This window comes from Petaurus breviceps, unplaced genomic scaffold (genome assembly GCF_028583685.1).
Source record: "Petaurus breviceps papuanus isolate PSGF00001 unplaced genomic scaffold, PetGlider_PUasm1.0 91133, whole genome shotgun sequence".
NCBI lineage: Eukaryota > Metazoa > Chordata > Mammalia > Diprotodontia > Petauridae > Petaurus > Petaurus breviceps.
This window is the reverse complement of record NW_027187419.1, coordinates 48,519,830-48,544,687: the sequence shown is the minus strand read 5'-3', so window position 1 is coordinate 48,544,687 and position 24,858 is coordinate 48,519,830. Positions and strand designations below refer to the sequence as shown.

Genomic DNA, 24,858 nt, shown 5'->3' with positions numbered 1-24,858 from the left:
TTCATTTACATAGAATATTCATAAGATTCCTTCCTGTCTATAACAGAAAGGAATTATATAATACCCAGAATGTGCATTCAGTGGGAAGGGAGTTATTTAATCACATGATCTATTTATAGGCTATATGATTCTCATGTTTACAAAAGGATTCTATGGAGGACTCCACAGACTTTCTTATCTCTTCCAATCCCCATGTTTTGAAAATCAAGCTCACCTAGGACTTCTTTTTTAAAATTTCCCTTCCCCTTTCCCTTTTTTTCCTGCCCTAAATATAGAGAGGAAGCTTCATGTAGTAAAAATAATCATGGCCTGGCAGTCAGGACATGCAAGTTTGAATTTGGAAGCTATCGCTTACAAGCTGTGTGACTGTGGATAAGTATTTGAATCTCTTTAAACTTGTTGCTGAGTACTTTCAGTTGTGTCCAACTTTTCATCAGCACATTTTGGGTTTTCTTGGCAAAGATATTGGAGTGGTTTTCTATTTCCTTCTGCAGCTAGTTTTACAGATGAGGAAACTGAGGCACATAGCATTAAGTGACTTGCCCAGGGTCACACAGCTGCTAAATATCTGAGGATAGATTTAAACTCATGAAAATGAGTCTTCTGACTTCAAGTTTAGTCTTTTATTCACTCAAAACTAGCTGCCTTCCAACAGCCAATTTCCTAATCCTAATTTTAAAAATGAGGATAATATAACTTTCACTATTGACCTCATAGGATCGTTGTTAGGAACGTGCTTTGAAAATCTCAAAATGCTATAAAAATGGAAACTTACATATGAAATGTTTTCTAGACTCTTCCTAATCTCAGTCCCTATCCTATTCTGAACATACTCAAGATTGTTAGTGTCCCCATGAAAACTCAGTGCTTGAAATGAACACAGCAAGGACAGAATATAAGTGTAGTAACACTTTACTTTTGGAATTTCTACTTCTATAAATTTAACCGAAGCTTGTATAGGTTTTTTGGACAACATTGTGTTGTTGAGTTATATTAAGGATCTATTGCAATATTAATCATTTTCATACAAACTATTGCTAAGCTACACATCTCCCTTCCTATATGTTACCAGTTGATTTTTTTATCCTACATTTAGCATTTTCCATCTCTCCCTATTAAAAATATTCATTAGCTTTGTCCTATTGTTCCAACTTCTTACAATCTTTCTTTAACCTAATTTTGCCATTCAATTTTTAAGCCACTCCTCCCAGCTTTGAATCATCAATTAATTTAATGGATATGCCTTCATTTTTTTTGTCCTAATTGCTAATTTTGCTCAGAACAAGGACAAGATTAGAGCCCTATGGCATGATTCTAGAGAATTTGTTACTGGTTGACATTAATTCATTAATCAATATACTTTGGGTCTTGTATTTCAACAAGTTATGAATCCACTTAACTGTACTGTCATCTAAGCCACATTTCTTTATCCTGTTCACAAAGATAGTGTGAGAGACCATCAAATGCCTTGCTGGAAATATAGATCCTGAAAATCTAGAATATTCACTGTATAAACTGATTTGGTAACAGTAAAACAAGCAGGTTTTTTTTAAAGGAGTTGTTCAATTTGATGTTTTCTTAGTAAACTAATACCTTAGTGTTTAACTTTCTGGATGATTACAAAGCATCAATTTAACAGTTCACCTTGTATGACCTTCAAATTGTAATGGTGGTGATAGTCAGGGAGGTAAAGTGGGGAGTGAAGAAAGAAGTACTTATATTAACAATCAAAATAACAATGGTTTTCTTAAAGGTCAGTATCACAATGTCTTAGATTTAGAATTGGAATGCACCTTAAGAAACCATCCAAGTCCAAATCTTTCATTTTACAGATGAAGAAACTGAATCACAAAAAGGTTAAGAACAACTTCGTCTTTTAATTTCCTCCTAAAAAGGAACATTACAAAATTGGATAAATAAAGCTGTTCAATGGAACTAAGAATATTTGTGTAAACATTTTTGAAGCTGAAGGCAGTTCAACAAGTACTTATTAAGCTCCTACTATGTGCCAGGTAGTATACTAGATGTTGGGGCTACAAAGATTAAAAGTAAACAGCATCTGACTTTAAGGAGCTTAAATTCTATTGGAGGAGTTTAAAACAGTCCACCCACCAGACAAAGAACATCTCTGACATAAGATTTCTATGGGTCTGGACATAAGAAGGCTAAACTGGATTTTAAAACAAAATCCCCACCCACAAGAAAATAGAGTTGAATTATCAATAATGATTAAAAAGCTCCCTCCAGGATCCTTTCTTCAAAATGTGAAATTAACTTTAATGTTTCAACTGGTCCCAAGTCAATGATCCAGGGGTGTGTGTGTGTGTGTGTGTGTGTGTGTGTGTGTGTGTGTGTGTGTGTGTGTGTGTGTGATCTAGATCAAGGATTTTGTTGACATGAGAAAATCCTATGAGAAAATTCCCTTTCCCATTGTAGATCTGTATCTGTTCTGTAATTTGTAACCTTACTTGAACACTAACAGATTTAACTTAGTTGTAACCCTAACAGATTAGATGATTTGTCCCGAATCTCTCAGGTAGCAAGAAAGCATGTGTCACATGGGGACCAGAACCTCATGCATTTTCGGCTCAAAGGTTGATGCTCTATCCATTCACTTACAATTGCCAGGTTATGTGAACTGTGTTTTAGGTTGTTGTTTTTTAAGAGTAAAAAAGTCCCTTTTACACTTAAAGCATGTGAAAACGCCTTAGCTTCTAGCTATAGATACTACATCCAAGTTTGCAACTCAGCCTTTTGGATGGCTGGCAGCCATGAATTGGAAAGAGCCCCGATGCCATTGTTGTTTCACTCACAAGCCTTCCCACCCTTGCCAGCCTCAGAAGAGTACAGGAACAGGGCAGGTGGAGAGCTAGTGGGCAGGCCCATGCTATCTTTTTTTTTTTATTATTAATTCTTTTTTTTTTTTTTTGCTTTTTTTGGGGGAGGGGGAAGAAATTGGGATTAAGTGACTTGCCCAAGGTCACATGGCTAGTTTTTGTGTTAAGTGTCTGAGGCGGAATTTGAACTCAGGACCTCCTGACTCCAGAGCTGGTGCTCTATTCACTACACCACCTAGCGACCCCTCATGCTATCTTAATTGTAATAATGATTACAAAGGAAGAGATCATGAGCCTTCAATCATTCAGCCAAAACTAGTGACTGGGAGTCAGAGATTAACTGAAGGCATCTCCTATTGACTCACAAGAACCAATTGGGACATTTTTAGTGGGAGCATTTACTCTTCAATCAGCAAACACTACAAATCAGAGTTTGACTTATTATTTCGTTAGTTGTCTATCCCCCAGTCCAGCTGATAAACATTTGCTGTCAGCCACTCAATAAACATTTTTTTTAAGTGCCCTGCCTTGTGTTTGGCATTATGCTGAGCACTGGAGACACAAAAAGAGGCAAAAGACAGTCTCTGCCCTCAAGGAGCTCACAATCTAAAAGGGGAGATGACAAGCAAACAAATAAGCTATATACAGGATAATAGGGGGTGGAAATAGGAGAAGGAAAGCTAGAAATAAAAGGTGGTGGGAAGGGCTTCCTATGGGAGGTAGGATTTTAGTTGGAACTTACAGAAAGTGAGGGGCGCAATATACCCCACTGGGAAGGAAGGTTATTAAATCATTTTAGCTATGCTACTTTTAATCACTTAAATCTTTCATTGTTTCTTTCCATATTCAGGTTGCTTTTGTTTGTTTGTTTGTTTGCGAAGTCCTGAGTGATTCTCAGCATTCTCATCTCACTCTTTTAAGATTCTAATGACAGTAGGTTGGCATTACCATTCAGGATGCAACCCCTAGAGCCTCTATTAAGAGAGGCACTCTAGTTCTGCAATGTCAGAAGTACCAGCTTGCCAAGCATCCAGGGGTTATGCCTGATGAACATTTTAACAGCATGTCATCTACTTCTCCTTCAACTTACTTGGTAGGAAGATGCAAGGAATGGGAGGTTTGTTTGATCTAAGGAACAATAGGGATCTATACACATGCGATTTTTTTCTTACCCTGCCCTTTTAGGAACAATAATAACGTATATTTGCAGAGCAATTTGTAGCAATAATAAACCTCTTCATAGAGCGTCTCATTTTATCCTCAAAGTGGGCCTGTCACATAGGTAGCACAAGTATTATCATGTCCATTTTATAGATGAGTAACTTAAGGCTTAGAGACATTGAAGAAGAATTTGTCCAAGGTCATGTAGGTAGATATTGAGTGGTGAATCTTGAACACTAACCTAGGTGCTTTGACTCCTAGTCCAATGCTCCCTTTGTTATATCTCATGTCTCCAGTAAAATCAGGATTTTCAATTCATTCTTGCTTTCGGATTTACTTGCTATGAAACTTAATCTTAGGACCTACATGTAATTTATAGCAATTCTTTTTGTGGGGGCAAAGAATTAGAAATTGGAGGTATACCCATCAATTGACAGAATAAGTTGCAGTATATAATTGTGATGGGATACTGTTGTGCTCTAAGAAAAGATGAGCAGGACGGTTTCAGAAAAAACCTGGGAAAACCTATATGGATTTAAGCAGAACGAAGTGAGCAGAACCAGGAGATTATTGTATATGGTAATAGCAGTATTGTAATGATGATCAACCATGAAGGACTTTGTTACATTGATAAAATACAATGATCCAAGAAAATTCCAAGGGACTGAGGATGAAAAATGACATCTCCCTCCAGAGGTGGGCGGGGGAAATATGAACTCTGTGTGGAAATTAAGTATACTTTTTCACTTTATTTTTCATGCCTTTTTCTTGCAACATGACTAATAGGGAAATATTTTCCATGATTTCACATGTATAATTCATATTATATTGGGGGAGGGTCAGGAAGGAGCAAGAGAATTTAGAATTCAAAATATAAAAAAAGAATGTAAAAATAATAATAAAATTTTTGAAAGAAATTTAATCTTTCAATAATGAGATAGGCAATGCATACTTTTCTTTTTAATTATTGCCACTGTCTTCTCTCTATGCCTGTACATACATTCTGGTAATCCACTTCCAGCAACTAAGCACCCTGTAAACTGAGTGACATTGTACTCAGATAAAGAAGTCAAATCTGTGATTTCTAAGCATTTAAGACTGATTTGTCCTTTTCATCTATTCTGACATGATTTAATGTTCCAGAACTTGTAAAGGGAGCAGATCCCCCCCCCTTTTTGTTGTGAAATTTGTGAATAATTTATCAAGTGACTGAAAGAACTGCAGCTTTAAATTATTAAAATACATTTTGGTTTTGAAAGAAGATATTAGAGGTGTTTGCCTTGGCCCATTCTTATGCCTCTAAGCAGCCACAAGAAACTACTCCAAAGACAAGGAATATGAAGGTGATTTTCTGTGATTTATGGGATGCCTGAGATGGAGCCAAAAAACATACCAAACAGAGAGATGAACAATACAGACAACTTTCATTATTTAAGATGAAGCCTTTTTCCCCAAGCAAATGACCTTTTGTTGCCTCTCCAGAGAAATGTCATTTTCTTTTCTCCCTCTATTCTGCAAAGAAGGTATATGGATGGTAAATATATTCTCCCCCATATACCTACAGGTATATGTGTATAGACATATGCATATATGTATGATACATGTATATGTTTATTACACATAAGTATATGCATTTGTATATAAAACAAAACAAAAATCCCATAAACAATGCTCTTACCTCCTCACCCACTGCCCATAAAGTAAGTTAAAAGCATAACTCTTCTTCCTTCTACTTTTCACAAGTCAGATATGGCACAGACTCTGAATTCCAAGGGAATTACTGCATTCAGTTTCATTTAAAATGAAAGATTTTATGTACAGAGAAGTGAGAACAAGTGCAATATCTTGCACAGAGCACATGCTAAATACATGTTTGCTGAAGCAAAAATTATGTTCCAGATTTCAGACTTTGCCTTCAATGTGAGGGAATCTCTGTAATGTGGTTCATTCTGGTGCAATCTTAATTTTTCCTGTTTTCCTATTTCCTTGTTTTCCCCTTCCTTCCCTCCCTGGGATACAGTAGGAAGAGTACTGGATTTGGAGTCAGAAAACCTGAATTCAAATCTTGCCTATTATCACTCATTGCCTTTGGGGAGGTCATTTTTTCTCTCTCTCTGATTTTCAGTTTTCTCATGGGTATAAATAATAAGAGGGTTGGGGGTGGCTAGGTGGCACAGTGAGTAAAGCTCTGGCCCCAGAGTCGGGAGGACCTGAGTTTGGTTTCAGCCTCAAACATTTAACACAAAAAAAACTAGCCATGTAACCTTGGGCAAGTTACTTAACCCCAGTTGCCCTCCAAAAAGGCAAAAAAAAAATAAGAGGGTTACATTAGATGGCTTTTAACCATAGCAACAACAACAAATACATAATTTTTTTTTACTTTTTTTCTCCAAGAGGACCAATGACATTAGGAGGGTGATGTCTTGACTTGCAAGTGAATTGGATTTAAGTGAGGCAGAAATGTGCAGTCACCAACTTCACTCTTTCCTCAGAGTTGTCAGAGTACATTGGCAAGACATAGGTCAAGAAGACTGGTGGTGACCCTAGATGCAGTGGGGGACTATGGCCCTTTTAAGCTAAGGTCTTTCCCAAGTCTCAGTTTGTCTGAGGCAACACCCATTCTGTAATTAAAGTCTAGGTAAGAACTGAAGTAAGAGATGGCTTAGTTTGCCTTTACAAAAGAATCAATCTGGGAGGGGAAGAAACAGAGTTTTTGTCCAAAACAGAAACAGTTGCTATTTATGCTCATTCAGACTCATCAAAACCCAAAGAAAAGCAAGCATTTCTGTTCTGCTTTAATGTTTGCAAAGCAGTTACAAATATTGTTTCATTAGATCTTCACAATAACCCTAGGAGGTAGATTATTTGCCCCATGTTTAAAATGAGAAAACTGAAGCAGGCAGAGGTTGTGACTTGTCTGGGCTCACACAGCTAGTAAGTGTCTGAGGCTGGATTTGAACTCAGATCTTCTAGACTTCAAGTCTGGTAATTTTCCCCCTGTGCCACCTCACTTCCCAAATGCCTTTTAATATCCCTTCTAATTTTAAACATAAGACCCCATGTTTCTTTGACTCACTTGTCATGTCCTAGAAACAAGCCAAGCCCAATTCCATCTTCATGACTGCCCTAATCCAAACCCAATGACCCATGACACCACAGACTCATGCTAAATTTAGCATGAAAGAACTGAGAGGGTTTCTGGGATCCTAAGATCCAAGAATGACTCACCTAATAACAACAGCTCCCATTTATCCATCTCTGAGGCTTACGGAACACTTTCTGAAGACTGTTTCCCAAACCATAACACAAAGCAGTTTTCTAACCAGGGACAGAATGGTGATGGCTTAACTGCTGGCACATTACATTTTATTGGGCTTGGGAGATAGGGGAACATGCACACAGGCAATTAAATGCAAAAAACTTAGGAAGCAAATTCAATATATATTTCAAAAATTTTTAGGGGGAAGAATAAATAATAAGTGGGGAAATCAGGAAAGGTCCCTTATAGGCAGTAGGTCTTGAACCACTGTGTCAGGTGAAAGATAAAATGACAATCCACTCAATTCCCTCACTGCTTAGAGGGAGCTAGGGGACTAGACAGAAGAGCATCGTACTTAGAATCTTCAGGAAATTTTGAGTTCAAATTTTTTCTCAAATGTTTACTAACTGGGCGAGTCACTTTCCGTCAGCCTCCATGTCAAGGACTCAGTTTAAAAATAAAAAATAAAAACAGCTATGGGATAGGGCTAGTTAAGGACGCTCCCATCCCTCCCAAGATCCTCCCTGATCAGCAAGCAAATAGAGCTAGGGGCAAGAACAAAAGGACTTTCCAATTCATCAGCCACCTCAAATATCATTCGTTATGCATTCACTCCACCTCTGTATCCCAGAGGGATGGTCCTACCCTTGTGACCATCACCTACAAGTTGCCATCTTTCTGGTCAAGAACTCTGAAATTCCTCTTTCAGATCATGACCTCCCTGTCTTAACTCTCCTTGTGTGTGACCTTCCTAAACCTATGCTCCATCCCTATCATCATCTGTAATTACTCTGATCATCCCTGCTCTGGCTTCACTTTCTTTCCTTCAAAATCTTCACCAGACTATTAACAGTTCAGATTTTTATTGTCACCTCATGTCTCTTTCTCCTCTTGACTTATCAATCCTCATTCCTTTACAGATCCCAACTCTAGATTATTCTTACCATCTGCCTTTTCTATTTATTCCTTTTCATATGTACTTGAAAGCTACTGAAGGAAGTCATACAGCCATGCTGAATAGGTCCACTACAGACTTAGTTATGACACCTCTATTGAACCTTCACTGTTAGACATCAGTTTTTTTACTCTTCCCTACCTGGCCCTCTACCAAGTTCCACACAATGTACATTCCAAACCTTCTCTTCTATTATCAAACCACCTGAACTATCTCTTCCACTACTCCATTAGAAGAAGAGCTTGCCTTGTACTTTATTTGAAAAATTGAGGCTATCTATCACAAGCTCCCTCTTTTTCCAAATTCTGTTGCTCAGATGTACACACCATCCTCTCTCATTCTTTCTTTTTTCTTTCCTTTATTTCCTTCTTCTTTCTTACTCTTTCTCCCTCCCTCCCTTCCTTTTCTTCTTCTTCTTCTTCTTCTTCTTCTTCTTCTTCTTCTTCTTCTTCTTCTTCTTCTTCTTCTTCTTCTTCTTCTTCTTCTTCTTCTTCTCCTCCTCCTCCTCCTCCTCCTCCTCCTCCTCCTTTTCTTCCTCCTTGTCTTTTTCCTCCTCCTCCTCCTCCTCCCCTCCTTCTCCTCCTCTTCCTCCTCATCCTTTGCTTCAATTGAAGGGGAAAGAGGCCCCAGTCCCACACTACTGTGTTTTGTATGTTTACCTGGACAACCCATTAGCATCTCAACCTCAGCCTATCACAAATAGACATTATTCTTTCCCTCCAATCCACCTCTCCTTCTAAATTCTCTGTTTCTGTCAAAGGTACCACCATATTTTCAGTCACCTAAGTTTGTAACTTCGAAATCATCCCATACTAAACTTACATTCACTCTCCCTGCCCTCGTATCTAATTAGTTGCCAAATCTTGTCAATTCTAGTTTTACAACATAAATAGCATCTGTCCCCTTTACTGCATTCATATGAAAAGCACCCAGGCTCTGAGCACCTCCATTCCGAGCTATTGTAATTACCTTCTAATTGGTCTCCCTGTAGCTAGCCTTTCCACCCTCCAATCCATCTTCCACAAACTGTCAAGTTGATATTCCAAAAGTACAGGCTTGACCATGTAATCCCCCTGCACAGGAAGCTTTGGTGGTTTCTTATTGCCTCTAAGAAAAAAAAACAGTCTTCTTCTCTTGGTACTTAAATATCTTCACAGTCTTTGCTTTAACCTGTATTGCAGGGCTCATTCATTACTCTCCACCACACATTTTAAGTTCCAGTCAAATCTGTTTCCTTGAATTTGCCCATAAATAGTATTCTATGCTCTGCTTATGTATCTTTGCACAGCCTGCTTCCCATGACAGGGATATTCTCTTTCTTCCCCACCACCTTTTGTAATCCCTAGTTTCCTTCAAAACCAAGCTTGAGAATAATAATTATAATGATTGCTAACATTTATGTAGTGTTTTGAGGCTCTCAAAACACTTTACATATATTATCTCATAGAATCAGTAAAGCCAGAGTTCAAATCCAGTCATTTGACCTCTGCCTCAGTTTCCACAACTGTATAATGGGGACAATGTCAGAGTTGTGAGGATCAAATGAGATAATATTTGTGAAGTATTCCTGGCACATAGTATGAACTAAATAAATGTTTGTTTCCTTCCATCCTTCATTCTTTCCTTCCTCCTGTCCTCTCTTCTTCCTTTCCTCCTCCCTCTCTCTCCTCCCTCCCTTTCTTCCTTCTCCCTTTCTTTTTTTCCTTCTCCCTTCCCTTCCCTTTCCTTTCCTTTCCTTTCCTGTCACAATTCCTTCCTTCCTTTGATTCTCACAACAACCCTGTGAAGTAGTATTATCCCTATTTTATTGATGGAGAAATGGAGTTTGATAAAGGTAAAGTGACAGGCCTGGGATCATACAGCTAGTAAACATCTGAGGCAAGGTTGAATCTCAAGTCATCTTCTCTCCAAGTTAGTTTCCTCATCTTTAAAATCGCAAAAAATAATAGTGTCTACCTCCCAGAGTTGTTGCTAGGATTAAATGAGACAATATTTGTAAATTGCATTGCAAACATTAAGGCACGATATAAATGCTTACTGTTGCTGCTGCTCTTAAAAACCATCTAGTCTGAATTACTCCTTATTTCTACCTATGAGGAAACTGAAGACCAAGAAAGAGAGGTAACCTGCTCAGCGTCCCAAATATAGCAGATAATAGGGGCATGATTTTAATCCAGGTCCTCTGATTCTACTTATGTCACTGTACATCAGAATGTATTTTTATTTAATCTGTTGTGCTTTTTGATGAAATGACTTTTGCTTTGGACTGTGTCTTCCTTTCAATTGGTGAAAGTAAATGCATTACTTAGAGGCCCATGAGCAACGGTTTAGAGTGGATCCTGACCCACAGCGTGGATCAACAAAGATGGAATAACTTTCCTGAAAGCCCCCTGTCTGGAGAGTTAGAAAATGCTCTCATAAAGGGAAGAGGAAGAAAATGAGATTTTTTAAAGTGTCTACCATGTGCCTGGCACTGTACTAAGTGCTTTACAATTATTATCTCATTTGATCCTCAACACAACCCTAGGAGGTGGGTGCTATTATCATTCCCATTTTATAGTTGAGGACACTGAAGCAGACAGAGGTTGAGTAGCTTTCCCAGTATCACACGTTTAGTAAGCAGTTTGGGCTAGATTTGGATTTAGGTCTTCTAGACTATAGTCCTGAACCTTTATTTTTGGTCTTATTCAATTATGTCTGTCTCTTCATGACTCCATTTGGGGTCTTCTTGGCAAAGACACTAGGTGCCACACTGGGGACCCAACTGGAACTGGCCAGATATTTCTTTCCTTTCTTTCTTTCTCTTCCCTTCCATGTACATTTTTATGGGTTAGATTTGTTGTTTCTTAAGGACCATTCCTTAACTCCAAACTGGTCCTGATTGGTTAAGAGTGAATGTAAATAACAATTTTTGTCTATTTTGGCCAGAAATCCTGGGAATCTTTCCCTCCCAGATTGATTTTTTTTAATTTGTAAAAGAGGTCATTCTCTGCCGTATTTCTTACCTTGCCTCAGTCAAAATGAAGCCTGTTAATGACCTTAGCTTTAAAAGGCCAAGGTCTCCCACTGCATCCAGGGCCATCTTCAGTCATCCTGATCTAAATCACCACTGGACCCAGATGGCTCTGGAGGAGAAAGTGAGACTGGAAAGTTTGCACAGCCCTCCCTCACTTAAATCCAATTCACCTCCATGTCACAGCATCACTTCCCTGATGTCACTGCCCTCTTTGAGAACAAAGAACAAACAACAACAAGCTGGTACTTTATTCACTGTATCACCTACCCATGCCACTTGTTATGCTATGATTCCTGCAGAAGTTGTACCCATTTCACTTAGCCACTGTAGACAGGCATTTTCCAACAACTGGACTGACCTTTTCAAATGCCCACCCGTCACTTTATTTTCCGTGCAGCTCACCATGACATTCATAGACAAAAGAATATGCTACACAAAGCAGCTAATGTTATCAAGTGAAGTGTACTCCCTTCTTGAATTTACCCCTCCTCCCCCCCAAAATATCCATATAAACAGCATGCCTATAACCACGAGAATAAATTAACTCAGTCACCCAAAGAGAATAGTGATTAGCAAGATGTGGTTTTAGACTATTGGACACGCTAGCTTCCTTCAGTTGGTACCCATACTGTTTCATATAGGTATTGAAAATGCAAGCTTCCCAACGTTCTGCATCTACCTTCAGTGTACATTCTATGCAGCATCAGTCATAGAGCCCTGCAGACACTGTTAGAATTCCTTAAAGAGAAGATCTCATGCCCTTGACCCCACAGGGAGATGTAACTGTTTGGTGGTGGCTACCATTAGGAGTCTTATTGTTAGGTTAATTTATATAGATGAGAGGAGGGGCAGGAGATAAATGGGCAAACACTGCCATCTCCTACAGAGGATAAATAGCAGATGGCTTTAGTTGCACCACTCAGAGTCCTGTCTCTGTTTTCTGTGCACATTCTCCTCCAGTTTTCATAATTCAGCTTCTTCTCCTGAAAAACAGTCTGCTAAGGAAATTCTCCGTGATTTCACCAAAATGGTGGGAGCTGAGCTGCCATCTCTTTTAGCTGTATGAAATCATGTCTTTGGGTAAAGTCACACAGATTTCAACAACAGTATTTTTTGTTGTGCTACCAATTGTGTTTTCACCTGCTGGATTTTTCAAACAATGTCTGTTGTAATTGTGTTCCTGACCAGTATTAAAATCTTCTAAATAATTAAAAAAACCAAACTAGAAGTTAATTCTTTTTTTTTTTTTAAAGCAATTGGGGTTAAGTAACTTGCTCAAGGTTACACGGCCAGGTGTTTCTGGGTGGGTGCTAAGTGTCTGAGCCCGAGATTCGATCTCCAGGTGTTCTCAACACTGGAGCCAGTGCTCTTATTCGTTGTGCTACCTGGGCGCCCCTAGAAGTTAATTCTTACATTTTACATATTAAAATGTCAATGTTTGTCTTCATGTGTCTTATGTATTTTACTACTTGTGATGAACTCCATCTAAAACATAGTTCTCATTGTGACATTCTCTACTCAAAAAATTTGAGGGCCTTTCTATTACTTCTAAGATCAAATATAAACTTCTCCATCTGGCATTTTTTTTTTTACCATATGGCTCCATATTACCTTTTCAACCTTATCACACCTCCCCCCCCACCCTTTTACATACTCCATGACCAACACAAACTAGACATCTTGCTATTCCTCTCATGCCATCTCATATTTCTGTACATCTGTCCTGGCTATCCTCCATACCTGGAAATCACTTGCTTTTCACCCTGGCCTCTTAGAGTTCCTACTTTCTTTAAAGATTAATCCAAAACACTATTGTTTGCATGAATCCTTTGCTAATCTTCCCTTACCCTAACTGGGAGTGCCTCCCACACTCCAAGATTATATTTGTTCTATCTGTATTCTCTCTCTATGTGTGTATGTATATATACATACACGTACATGCATATACACATACAAATATCCATACATATTACACACATATACACACAAATACATATGCCTATATATGTATATGTTGTTTCCTCCATTGATTGTAAGCACCTTGAGGGAAAAAGAATGTTTTGGTTTTCTCTTTTCTATCTCCAGCACTAAGAACAGTGTTTGGCCTAGAGTAGGCACTTAGGGGACAGCTGGGTGGTACAGTGGACAGAGTATTGGGCCTGGAGTCTGAAAGATCAGAATTCAAATCTGACCATGACCCTGGGTAAGTCACTTAGCTCCTGCCTGAATAAAACTGGAGGAAGAAATGTCAAACCACTCCATTATCTTTGCCAAGAAAACGCCATGAACACTTGGCCCATAAAGTCATGAAGACTCAGACATGAATGAGCAACTAAACCACCACAAGGCACTCACTACATGTTTTCCGATTGATCGGATATCTTTACGGAGCTAAATTTCCCATTTTCCCCATAAATAAAATGTTGAAACCTAGTCAGGTAAACATACCATGTGTAAATGTTCCTCACTTCCAGTGTGCGCTTTTTAAAATATTCCCCTCTCCTGTTCTTTTGGCAAGCATTCGTGTTGTCTCTTAATAGATTGCAGATGGTGAAATCTAGCCAACAACACCCTTTGCAGGAGCAGCAGAGTCGTGTTCTTGAGTGGTGATAATAGAAGTGTGTTGACTGGCACTAAAGTTCCATTATACTTATTAGAGCCTTGAACTTGGACTCAAAAGACTTGGGTTCTTTTCTGAGCTCTCCGGGCAATTGGCAACCTCTCTTAGTGGGAATTTCTTCATTTGCAAAATGAGAATAAGCGTACTTGCCATGTTTGCCTTACAGAGTGGTTGTGAGGATTAAATGAGATAAAGTAAATATATTTTTAAAACTATAAAGTGATGTATTAATGTAATTTATTTTATACTTCAAAATGGATTCAAGAGGTAGAATCATTTAGTAGACAGAGGTCCAGCAACAGATCCCCTGTGCTCTTGACCTGGTTAGACATTCCTGTAGAATTGTGTTAAATTTAGGGACACATTTAAGGAAGAAAATTGACTATGCGGAGAGCATTCCAAAAAAGGTAACTCAATGATGGTGCTATATAAGGATTAGTAGATGGAAGTCAAGTCAAAAAGCATTTATTAAAGGTATAGTTTTTGCCATGCCCTGTGCTAAGTGCTGGGAATACAAAGAAAGGCCAAATGATAATCCCTGCCTTCAAAGAGCTGACAATCTAACAGGAAGGACAATATTCAATCAACTATGTACAAATTATATATATATATGATAAATGTATATATATCATATAAAATATGATATATTATGTTATTATAATATATGTTATACAATATATTATGTTATAATATATTATATAAATTTATCATATATATATATATATGATAAATTGAAATTTCTGAGGCAAGGCACTAGCATTAAGGAGTTTTGGGAAATACTTCTTATAGAAAATGGGATTTTAGCTGAAATTTGAAGGAAACCAGGGAAACCAAGAGGTGGAAGTAAAGAGGGAGAAGAGGAACTAGACATATTTAGCCATATTCATCAGGGACAGACTGTTTTCAAGTATTTTAAGGGTTCTCATGGGACAAAAAGTTTAGACTTGTCCTTGGAGTTCAGAAATAGGAAAAATGAATAGACAGTGGATTTAGGCTTGCTCTAAGGAAAACTCTGAGATTGGAACTTCAAAAGGCAAATTAACACAGGAGGTAATAGATTCTCCCTCACTAGAGATTTGCAAGTGACCTTAAATAACCCAATATTAGCTATGGAGTTCAGGCATAGGTTAAACTGGATGGCCCTTCCATTTCTACGATTCTGTGAAGAAGATGAATTCCAGAAATGCCTTATTGTTAAACTCATTGCCAGAGGCAGAAAAAAAAACATGATGCACAAATATATTTTTCAGGACATGGATTCCTTCCCGCTCTATCCTTTCTACCCTATTATACTTACCCCACTTCAAGAAAGACAATCTGTGGTTTCTAATCTTCTCACTTCACATAAAGCAATCCTTCAATAATAACTCTATGAGGTAGGCAGTGCAGCTGTTACGTTTCCCGTTTTAGTGTTGAGAAAGTCACAGGCCCAGAGCCACAACTCAAACCAGGTCTTCTGTTTCTTAATGTTCTGGTTTTAGTCAATAAGATATAAACCCACAGATTAGAAGGCAGTTCTTCTGTTTCCAGGGGACGAAATAGGCCATATGAGCTGTGGGCATATAGTTCCCCCCTCAGCTAGTCCCACAACATGGCCCACCCATGAGAAGCCTCTATCTCGGACAATATCTTTGCTTTATGTAGTTCAGGCACTGCAAAAATCAATCCAGTTCTGAGGTGCCAGACTTTCCCTCAACTCTTTTAGTTCTCAGGATAATATTGTCAAAGGAGATTTTGTTCATGCATATTTTTTTATTTGCCAGTGTGTTGTTTTTTATGATTTTAGTTTTTTTTTTAAATATTCCAAACCTCTGATTATTCTAAGTTCCCTGATTATAAGGGAAAACATAGATGTGTATATAAAGATACATATATTCATGTGTATTATATATAATATGCATATATGAACTATATATGCATATTTATACTATATAAATACTATATATATTATATCATAAAATATAAAATTTCTTTTACGTTTCCCCTACTTTGCCTTATAAAATTAAAAAAAATTCTTGAAAGTGATTCATTTGGTTAAGCTAAGAAACTGAATCATAGAGATTAAAAAGTAAAGTTGTTCTAATATTAGCTGGATATTCTCTATTGATTATCTTATTTAAAAAAATCTTATGAAGGCTAATTCAATATTAAATTCCTGATTCTCCATCACCTTCCCCATAGCAGATGTTCCACAGTTTTTCTGCAGTCCTCTTGTTCCCTATCCCCCTCCCACCTCTTTCTCTTGTGTCCTCATTCTCAAAGGATAACCTCGCCTATTTTACTGAAAACTTGCAAACATTTGGCATGAGTTCCTTCACCTATTGCTACATTCTCCTCTCAACCTCAATTTATCCTTGCACCCTGAGTCATCTCTTGCTTCCTTAGAGAAAGTGATACTCATCCTTTTTTTAAGACTCTTATTCTGTGCTCTAGATCACGTCCTCTCCTGACCTGCTATGAGCCCTTCCTCTCTCTCTTCCTCTGTCTCTCTGTCTCTGTCAATTCCACTTTCTTTCTCCCCCTCTCTGTCTCTCTTTCTTGCTTTCTCTGTCTCTTGTCTGTCTCCTCTCTTATTCCTTCTTGTCTACTCATTCCTTTAACATATAAAAGTTATCTCTATCTTGAAAAAGATATCTTTCTCTTGAAAAAAAGCAAAAAAACAAAACAAAACAAAACAAAACCTTCCCCTTGGCTCTGAAACCTCTTCAGTTATCTTATTGTTCATGTAGGTGAAGCAGAAGGTGCATTGAATTGAGAGTCAGAAGACCTATGTTCTAGTATTGTGTCTTCCACTGAACTCCTCCCAGGAAATAGTGCCTCCACTCCAAGAGATTTACTCTTGGAGTAAAGTTTTAACTTACTCAACTTACTCTTGCACAAATAGAGAAGAGAGAACATAGAAAGGAAGTAGTGGCTAGATAAGGGCATTTTTGCATGGGAAGTCACAGTGAGTAGAGCTTTTGATTGAGTGACCCTTTCCAGAAGTAGGGGAGATATTGATCTAGTTAAAGTGGAGCAGGAATACATAACTTTTGTTTTTGGTTATTTGGAACTCATCAACATACCTCTGTCTTTATCCCTACAAAGTGAGTAGGACTCATACTTTCCATTAGCTCCATTTGTAGCTACATCCTGAGATTGGGCCTTTCATTATGTCAGCTTTATCACTGCCATTGCTGTGAGCATGTATGTGCAGGACACCCAGCTATCTCAAAGCTTGGAGGGTTTAGCAAGTGGAGGAGGAAACTGGGAGGAGGTTTGGATTGTGGTGAAGGAAAGGATAAAGAATCTTCATTAAGTTTCTTGTTGGTTAGTCATTTTTCAGTTCTGTCTGATCCTGACCCTATTTGGGATTTCCTTTTTTTTTTTAAAGCAATCGGGGTTAAGTAACTTGCTCAAGGTTACACGGCCAGGTGTTTCTGGGTGGATGCTAAGTGTCTGAGCCCAGATTCGATCCCCGGGTCATTCCGACACTACAGCTGGTGCTCTTACTCGCTGTGCTACCTGGCTGCCCCGTTATTTGGGATTTTCTTGGCAGATACTGCAATGGTTTCCCATTTCCTTCTCCAGATCATTTTACAAATGAGGAACTGAGGCAAACTGGGTAAAATGACTTGCCCAGAGTCACACAGCTAGCTTCTGAGGCAGGCAAACTAACTAATATAAACTCTGACTAATCAGTATGGATAGCCCTAGGGCAGGGGTTTTGGCAATAGCAGTTTGGCAAGACTGGAAGATGGCTGGGGTAAAGGAACATGTTGTGCCAGGTCATTAATAAAGTGCTTGTTGAAGAAATGAATGTATTATAAATCCTCATAACCACAGAGTGCCTTCCCTGTGCTATCATCCTGTGCTCCTCCTGTCCTGTTGGGAATCCTCTACAGGTGGTTCATGGTCAAAGTTCAGGGAGCTTTCTTTTAATTTAAGGAAGAAATAGTTTACACAAATGCATGGTGTTGTTGGAGCATTGCTATTGTTCAGGGGCAAAAGAGCCCTTCAAAAAGCCAGAATTATAGAGTAAATATGCTACAAGCTTCCAGTCTCGGTTTAGCTCATTCTCCTTCAAACTTCTTTAGGCAACATGCCCTCACCTTCCTCCCTGCACAATGGACTTACCCCCTCTATCATGTCTATGATAAATGACAGAAAGTTTCAACTAAAATTGGGAACTGCATTGAAATGGAAATTCCAACACCTTAGGCATTTGAAAATCATACGGTTATCTTGCTGTAGCATTAACACTGAAACCACACCAAAGTCCTATGGTGTCTGAAAGAGCATTTCACATGATTGCCTTTATTCTTTACACAGACAACAGGCTCACTTGCTTTATGAGCCAAATATACAGCCCTTTGCTAGAACCAACACCACCCACTGAAATCAAATAAAATAGCAGATGAGTGTTGATGTGAATTCAGTAAATCGCTATTCACAGCCAAGTTGTCCAAAAAAACCCTCCAAGCTTTGAGAGAGCTGGGTGTCCTGCATATACATGCTCACAGCAATGGCAGTAATAAAGCTGACATAATGAAAGGCCCAATCTCAGGATGTAGCCACAAATGGAGTTAATGGAAAGTATATGTCTTTACTACCCATTTTGTAGGGATAAAGACAGAGCTATGGTGATGAGTTCCAAATAACCAAAATCAAGTTATACATTGCTTATTGTGCTTTTTAACCAACATTAGCCAGGTCTTTGTTTCCCTGATATAAGAATTCTTACAGGACATTGATGATGATGATGATGATGATGATGATGGTGGTGGTGGTGGTACTGGCAGTGATAACAATCCTCAGAGTTCTGTGCTGTGTCCTTTTTCTCTTCTCCTTCTATGCTTCTTTGCTTGGTGACCTCATTAGCTCCCATGTATTTATTTACCTTCTCTATAATGATGATTCTCAAATCTACCTTTCCTGCCCCATATAGTCTTCTGACCTCCAGTTCCTCATCTTCAACTACTTTTCAGGTATCTTGAACTGGAAGACCAGTAGATACCTTAAACTCAACATAATCCAAACATAACCCATTATTTTCCCTCTAACTCTACCCTATCTCCATTATTATAGGGGGCAACACTATTTTCCCAGTCCCTGAGGTTTCCAACCTAGGAGTCATCCTGGATTCCTCACTATCTCTCACCATCCCCATATCCAAGATGTCACCAAGACCTGTTGATTTCACCTTTGCAACAGCTCTTGAATATGCCCCCTTCTTTCTCTGACACTGCCACCCACTTTAGTGCAGGCCCTTATCACCTCACAGGTGGACTATTGCAATAGCCTGGAGGTGTATGTGCCTCCTTCAAGTCTCTCTACCTGTTCCCATTGAACCTTCATTCAGTCATTAAAGTGACTTTCTTGAAGCATAGTTATGATCATGTCAACACCTCTACTCAATAACCTCTAGTAGCTCCCTATTACCTCCAGGATCAAATATAAAATGTTGTGTTTGGTATTCAAAGCCCTTCATAATCTGCTTTCTACTTACCTTTCCAGTCTCCTTATACCTTACTCTCTGCCATATATTCTTTGATCCAGTAACTCTAGCCTCCTACCTATTCAACAACAAGATACTCCATTTCTTGGCTCTGGGCATTCTCTCTGACTGTCTCCTGTTCCTGCAATGCTATCCCTCCTCTGCTCCTACTACTGACCTCCCTGGCTTCCTTTAATTCCAATAAAATCCCACCTTCTACAGGAAACCTTTCCCAACCCCTCTTAATTCCAGTGCTTTCCCTCTGTTATTTTTTTCATTTATCCTGTATATAGCTTGCTTTGCATATATAGCTTGCTGTCTCCCCCATTAGATTGTAAGCTCCTTGAAGAAAGGAACTCTTTTGACTCTTTTTGTATCCCTAGCACTCAGCACAGTGCCTTGCACATAGTAGAAGCTTAATAAATGTTTATTAAGTGATTTATATAGCACTTATATATAGAATTTGCATAGCACTTTATAGTTTGTAAAAGCTTTTATCCTTACAACAACCTATGAGGTAAGAACTATTATAATACCCATTTTGATAAAGAAACTGGGGCTGAGAGAGTTTAAGCAATTTCCTCAGAGTAACACAATCAGTGAGTGTCTGAAGCAAAATTTGAAGTCAAGTCTCCCTGACTCCAAGTCTAACATTTTTATAAGACAGAACTAGATAGATAAGTAGAATAGTTAGCCCTTATATTTCATATTTGATGGCTCTCTCCCCCATCCACTTTCTCTACCGTGTTTCCCCGATAAGAAGACACTGTCTTATTATTTTTTTGGACAGAAAAACACCAGAGGGCTTATTTTCAGGGGAGGGCTTATTTTAATGAACATTGACAGCAATTTTAATAAACAGGTAAATGTGAACAAAAAAATGTACCTTTATTCAATAAGCAAATCACTGGGGAAGAACAGGATGACGCGCTCACTGCTGCAGCTCTGATTGGATGCAGCTCGGAGCGCAGCGTGCGTTTCACCCGGGGGGGGGATGGTGCATACAGAGAGTACCGTAATGTAGCGTGTAGCGCAGGGGATCACCTTCACTAAGTATTAATCTCAATAGGGCTTATTTTCAGGGGAGGGCTTATTTTAGAGGAATCTTACACAGTAAGGGGGGGCTTATTTTAGGGATAGGTCTTATTATCGGGGAAACACGGTAGGTCCTGAAATTCCCAACATGAGTTACTTCATGGCATTGTCTCAACATGGTCCCTATTAGGATTTATATGTTATTTGGGAAGAATAAAACAGTTTATGTTCATTTATACATAGATTTGTTCACCCTCACTAAGCAAAGAATTGATGGAATAAGATATAGGTTTGTTGGAGGTCAAATGTCAAAAAGATCAAGGAATATGCATCCCTAGTCCACTGGGGACCCCTGAAAAACATGATGATATCCTGGATGTGAAGTTCAATTACCCAAAAGAGAAAGTGAAGTGAAAAAAAGAAGTGGAAAGAGAGTCACAAAGACCAACATCATTCTAACTGAGTATCAGCCCCAACTATTTAAAATCACAGCATTTTAGCACTTTGAAAGACCATCCAGTCAAGTCTGTAACTTGAAATATACTTTCTACAACATACCTTGCTTCTGTTTGAAGACCTTTGGAAAAGGGAACCCGTTACCTCCCAAGGCAACCCATTCTAGGACCATGATTAATTTCATCGGGTTTATGGACCTATCAACATGTGCAAGTTAACCCAATGAGGGCAGGTTATACTATCCTCAGTCATGATAATGCTCCTACAGCTTTAGCCACTAGCAACCTTAGAATTCCCCAGGTTCCTCCAAAATTGCCTGATTGGTGTCAAGACCTACTTACCTCCTAGAATGACTTTGTCTTTATACATATTTTGAATTCTGTTAAATACATAGCAGATGGGATTTTGCTTTGTGTGCTACTTTGATTCTGCTAAAGCTAATTTGCTTTATAGTCTTCTCTATAAACAATGCTTATGCTTTTATAAACAGTGTGCTCATTTGGGGATTAGGGCTAAACATCTCCTTTTGGGTGGGGGCAGGCAGTGAGGGTTGAAAGTTCAATTTCTGTCCTTGTCCTACCTTGGATACCGCTGCTGGGACTGACCTAATTTGTGGGAGCTATTTCAGAACTTACCTTTAATAGGGTGCCATGGAAGCCCTGGAAGAGGCAAAGAAGACGAATGAGAGTTGGCTTAAGTCTTTTTTAGTTCCTGACTATAGGACTTGAAAGCAATGACAGTAAAATGAACTAATTTATCTTATTTTGCATACTTATAGTTAGGGGCTATTGAACACAATATGCAAATGCATGTAAATATGCAAATGAGTCGCATTTCCCAGATTTGGTGAGGGAGAAAATGTGGTAGCCTTATGTTAGATAGCTTTCCCTTATCTGGGAACACAACTTTTCATCACTGCATGTGCAAGTAACTGTGCATTCAGAGTTGAGACTGTTAATTTGGAAATCCAGCAAAGGATGATGGGAGAAGACGATATTTTTGCTTTAGTTTGCTGCACACTCCCTTCTAGAACTGGTGATGTTACTATTTTCCCCCTTGGGAAATCTATTTTTCCTTACTAGCTGGGGTCTTACCCAGCTTCCTTTCAGACCTGTTAGAGATATGCAACATTGATCCTGAACAGAACTAGGAAGCAGGTGAATTTCGTCAGATACCCTGAGCCCAGGGGTCTCATCGAGTCCCTCTTTTGTCACTGGAAGAAGGCTTCTGCTATATTAGTTCACACTAAAGCATTAGTGACTGTCTCCCAGAGATATTTATACCCGAAAAGAGGTTATCTGGAGAGGAATGAATCTATAAATTGAAGACAGTTCAGGAGATGAGTGGAAGAGCGAGTTTGGACAGGGTCTCCTCAAATCACACTCTGTACATGAATGGCTCTGGGAACATATTGCTTGGAGGCTGTAAACCACTTCCTAATTGTGTTTAGCTTGGAAGCAAGGAAGCACAGCCCAAGTCAATTAAGGTCATACTCTAAAACCAGAGGGAGTAGAGGAAACAGGGAAGTAACCTGGATGAGTGTCAATTTCCAATTACTATCTCTTCTCAGTCAAGAAAATTATATACAATTACTTGAAATTGGTACCCCAAAATGTTTCAAAGAGGAGAATAATTTGGCCATTCTACCAGCAATTTGGTTAGTAATTTGGTAGTAATCTCTGGTAATTACTGTAAATGCTAACTAGTTCATTTCCTGAATCACATTTCCTTTTGGGTGTCACTTTACTTGGTACATTTTAACTGTCTTTTGTAAAACATGTTAATGATACTTAACATTAATCAGTATTACCTGGGGATAAAAGTGGAGGACAAGAAGTCATCAGTAGCCTTGGGGGTCTGTTTTAAGTGCCTTTGGTAGTTGAGTGATTCAAACTAATTTCATTCATTTCTCTTTTTCTGTTACTTAGAGTTCCAAGGTAGCATGTGGTGGTGCAGAGGGGAAGGTAGGGATCTTGAAGAGTGAAGGTAGGGGACAGAGTGGGGAGTACTGGGAGTACTTTCAAGAAAAGTAGCTGTGATTCCACTGGAAATGAGCTCCAGGATTGGCTGTCCAGCTGAAGTGAGAATGATGTTGGTTGATCACACACCAGTTGGAGTCATGCTATAACCTCCATGTGGTAATGCCATACCTACTTGCCCCACCCTCCACTGTGAAGACCATTGGCAGCCTGGAATTTTTAACCTGGGGCCCATGAAGTTTAAAAGTGTATATATTTATATATTTTGGTATAGGTAGTTTCTTTTGCAATCCTATGTATCTTAATTTATGCATTTAAAAACACTATGAGATAGACTGGACTCTTCTCAGGAATGCAGTGATATAAGTCAATCCCAAAAGACTCATGATGGAGAGAAATATGTGCATCCAGAGAAAGAACTAAGTTTATATCCAGGTAGAAGCAAAATACTTGATTTTTTTCCTTCTCTTATTTGGTTTTATGTCCTCTTTACCATTTTTCATTCCAGCTGGTACAATCCGTCCTTATAACCTGACTTATATATAATGTGAAAGTATTTACAGATCCTATACTTGACTATGTGCCACCATGGGAGGGGAGGGAAGGGAGGGGGACAAAATGTGAAACTCAAGGAATTGTGGAATTGAATCCTGTAAACTAAAAAGAAACAAACAAATTAATTTAAAAAATAAATTAAAAAAATTCAAAAAAAAGTTGACAAATGAGTGCAGGACAGATGGGAGTGGGGAGAAACTTAAGGCAGAGAGATCAAGCATAGGCTATTACAATGGTGTAGGCATGCACCTGGGTGATGGCAGAGTCAGAGGAGAGAGGTAAGGGTATGGATAAGAGATGTTAAGAAGGTAGAAACAAGAAACAACAGGACTCAAAAATGATTGGATATTGGGGATGGCAGGAAGTGGGAAAGTAAGAAGTCAAAAATAATACCTAGGTTGAAAGCACAGTTGGCTGGAAGGATGGTGGGATAATGGGAAATTATGTAAAGTGAGGCTTGGGGAAAGAAAGAGTTCAGTTTTAGATTTTCTGATTTTTAGATGGAAATGGGACATCGAGTTTGAGATTTCCAACTTAAGAAAAACTCCCATGTCACTAAGTCTTTTTCGGTCTGTTAAAAAGTAGTTAGTTGCATTCTTTGTGATGCTATTTGGTACTTGTCATTTCTTTTTTTTTTTGGCAAATTAATTCCTATTTATTGTTTTAATTTTCTCTTCATTGGAGGTAGATAACACTTTTCATTTTTGATACTCTTAATTTGGTTTTCTTCCTTCTTTCTTTTTTTTAATGCTTTATTAACTTCTGATTTACATCATCCGTTTCCGCCAGATTTTGAGTTACAAATTTTCTCCACATTTTTCCTCCACCCACCACCCCCAAATAGCAGTCCCACAGGATATCCCCTCCTCCAATCTGCTCTCTCCCACATTTTCCCCCATACCCCTTTCCACTTTTCCAGTGGATCTCTATGCCTCAGTGCCTGCACATCCCATTTCCCAATTACATGTAAGATGGTATTAATAATAGTATATATATATATATACATACACACACAAACACATATATACATTTATATACATATTTGAATATTTGATTTCAAAACTTTCAATTCCAGATTAATTCCCCTCCTTCCCTGTCACCCACCCCTACTGGGAAGATACACAGTTCAGTATAGGTTGCACATGTGTGGCTAATGCAAAACAATAACATAGTAGATACATTGTAAAAGACGGATTACACTCTATTTTCAAAAGTGAGTGCTTCCAACCTCTCTCCCCCCCCCAGCCTACCCTCCCTTCTATCATCCCCCCTCTCATCCCCTTCACCCCCCCATTCTCCTGGAGGGTGAGATACCCTATTTAGTGTGTATTTCACTCCCTTCTCAAGCCAAATTCAATGGGAATAATGTTGACCCATTCCCTTTTGCCTTCCTATTCTTCCCCTCCATTGTAACCATTTTCCCTTGCCTCTTCTGTATGAGATAGTTTACCACAATCTGTCTCTCCCCATCTTCTCTCATTATATTCCTCTCACCTCTTAATTTCACCT

General features: G+C 38.7%; 1 protein-coding gene across 1 annotated transcript in view; it reads left to right on the top strand.

The window, feature by feature from the left end:
* The window catches only part of OPCML (opioid binding protein/cell adhesion molecule like), a 733,671-nt gene that overhangs the window by 56,447 nt on the left and 652,366 nt on the right, over positions 1 to 24,858 (top strand). The window lies entirely within an intron of this gene.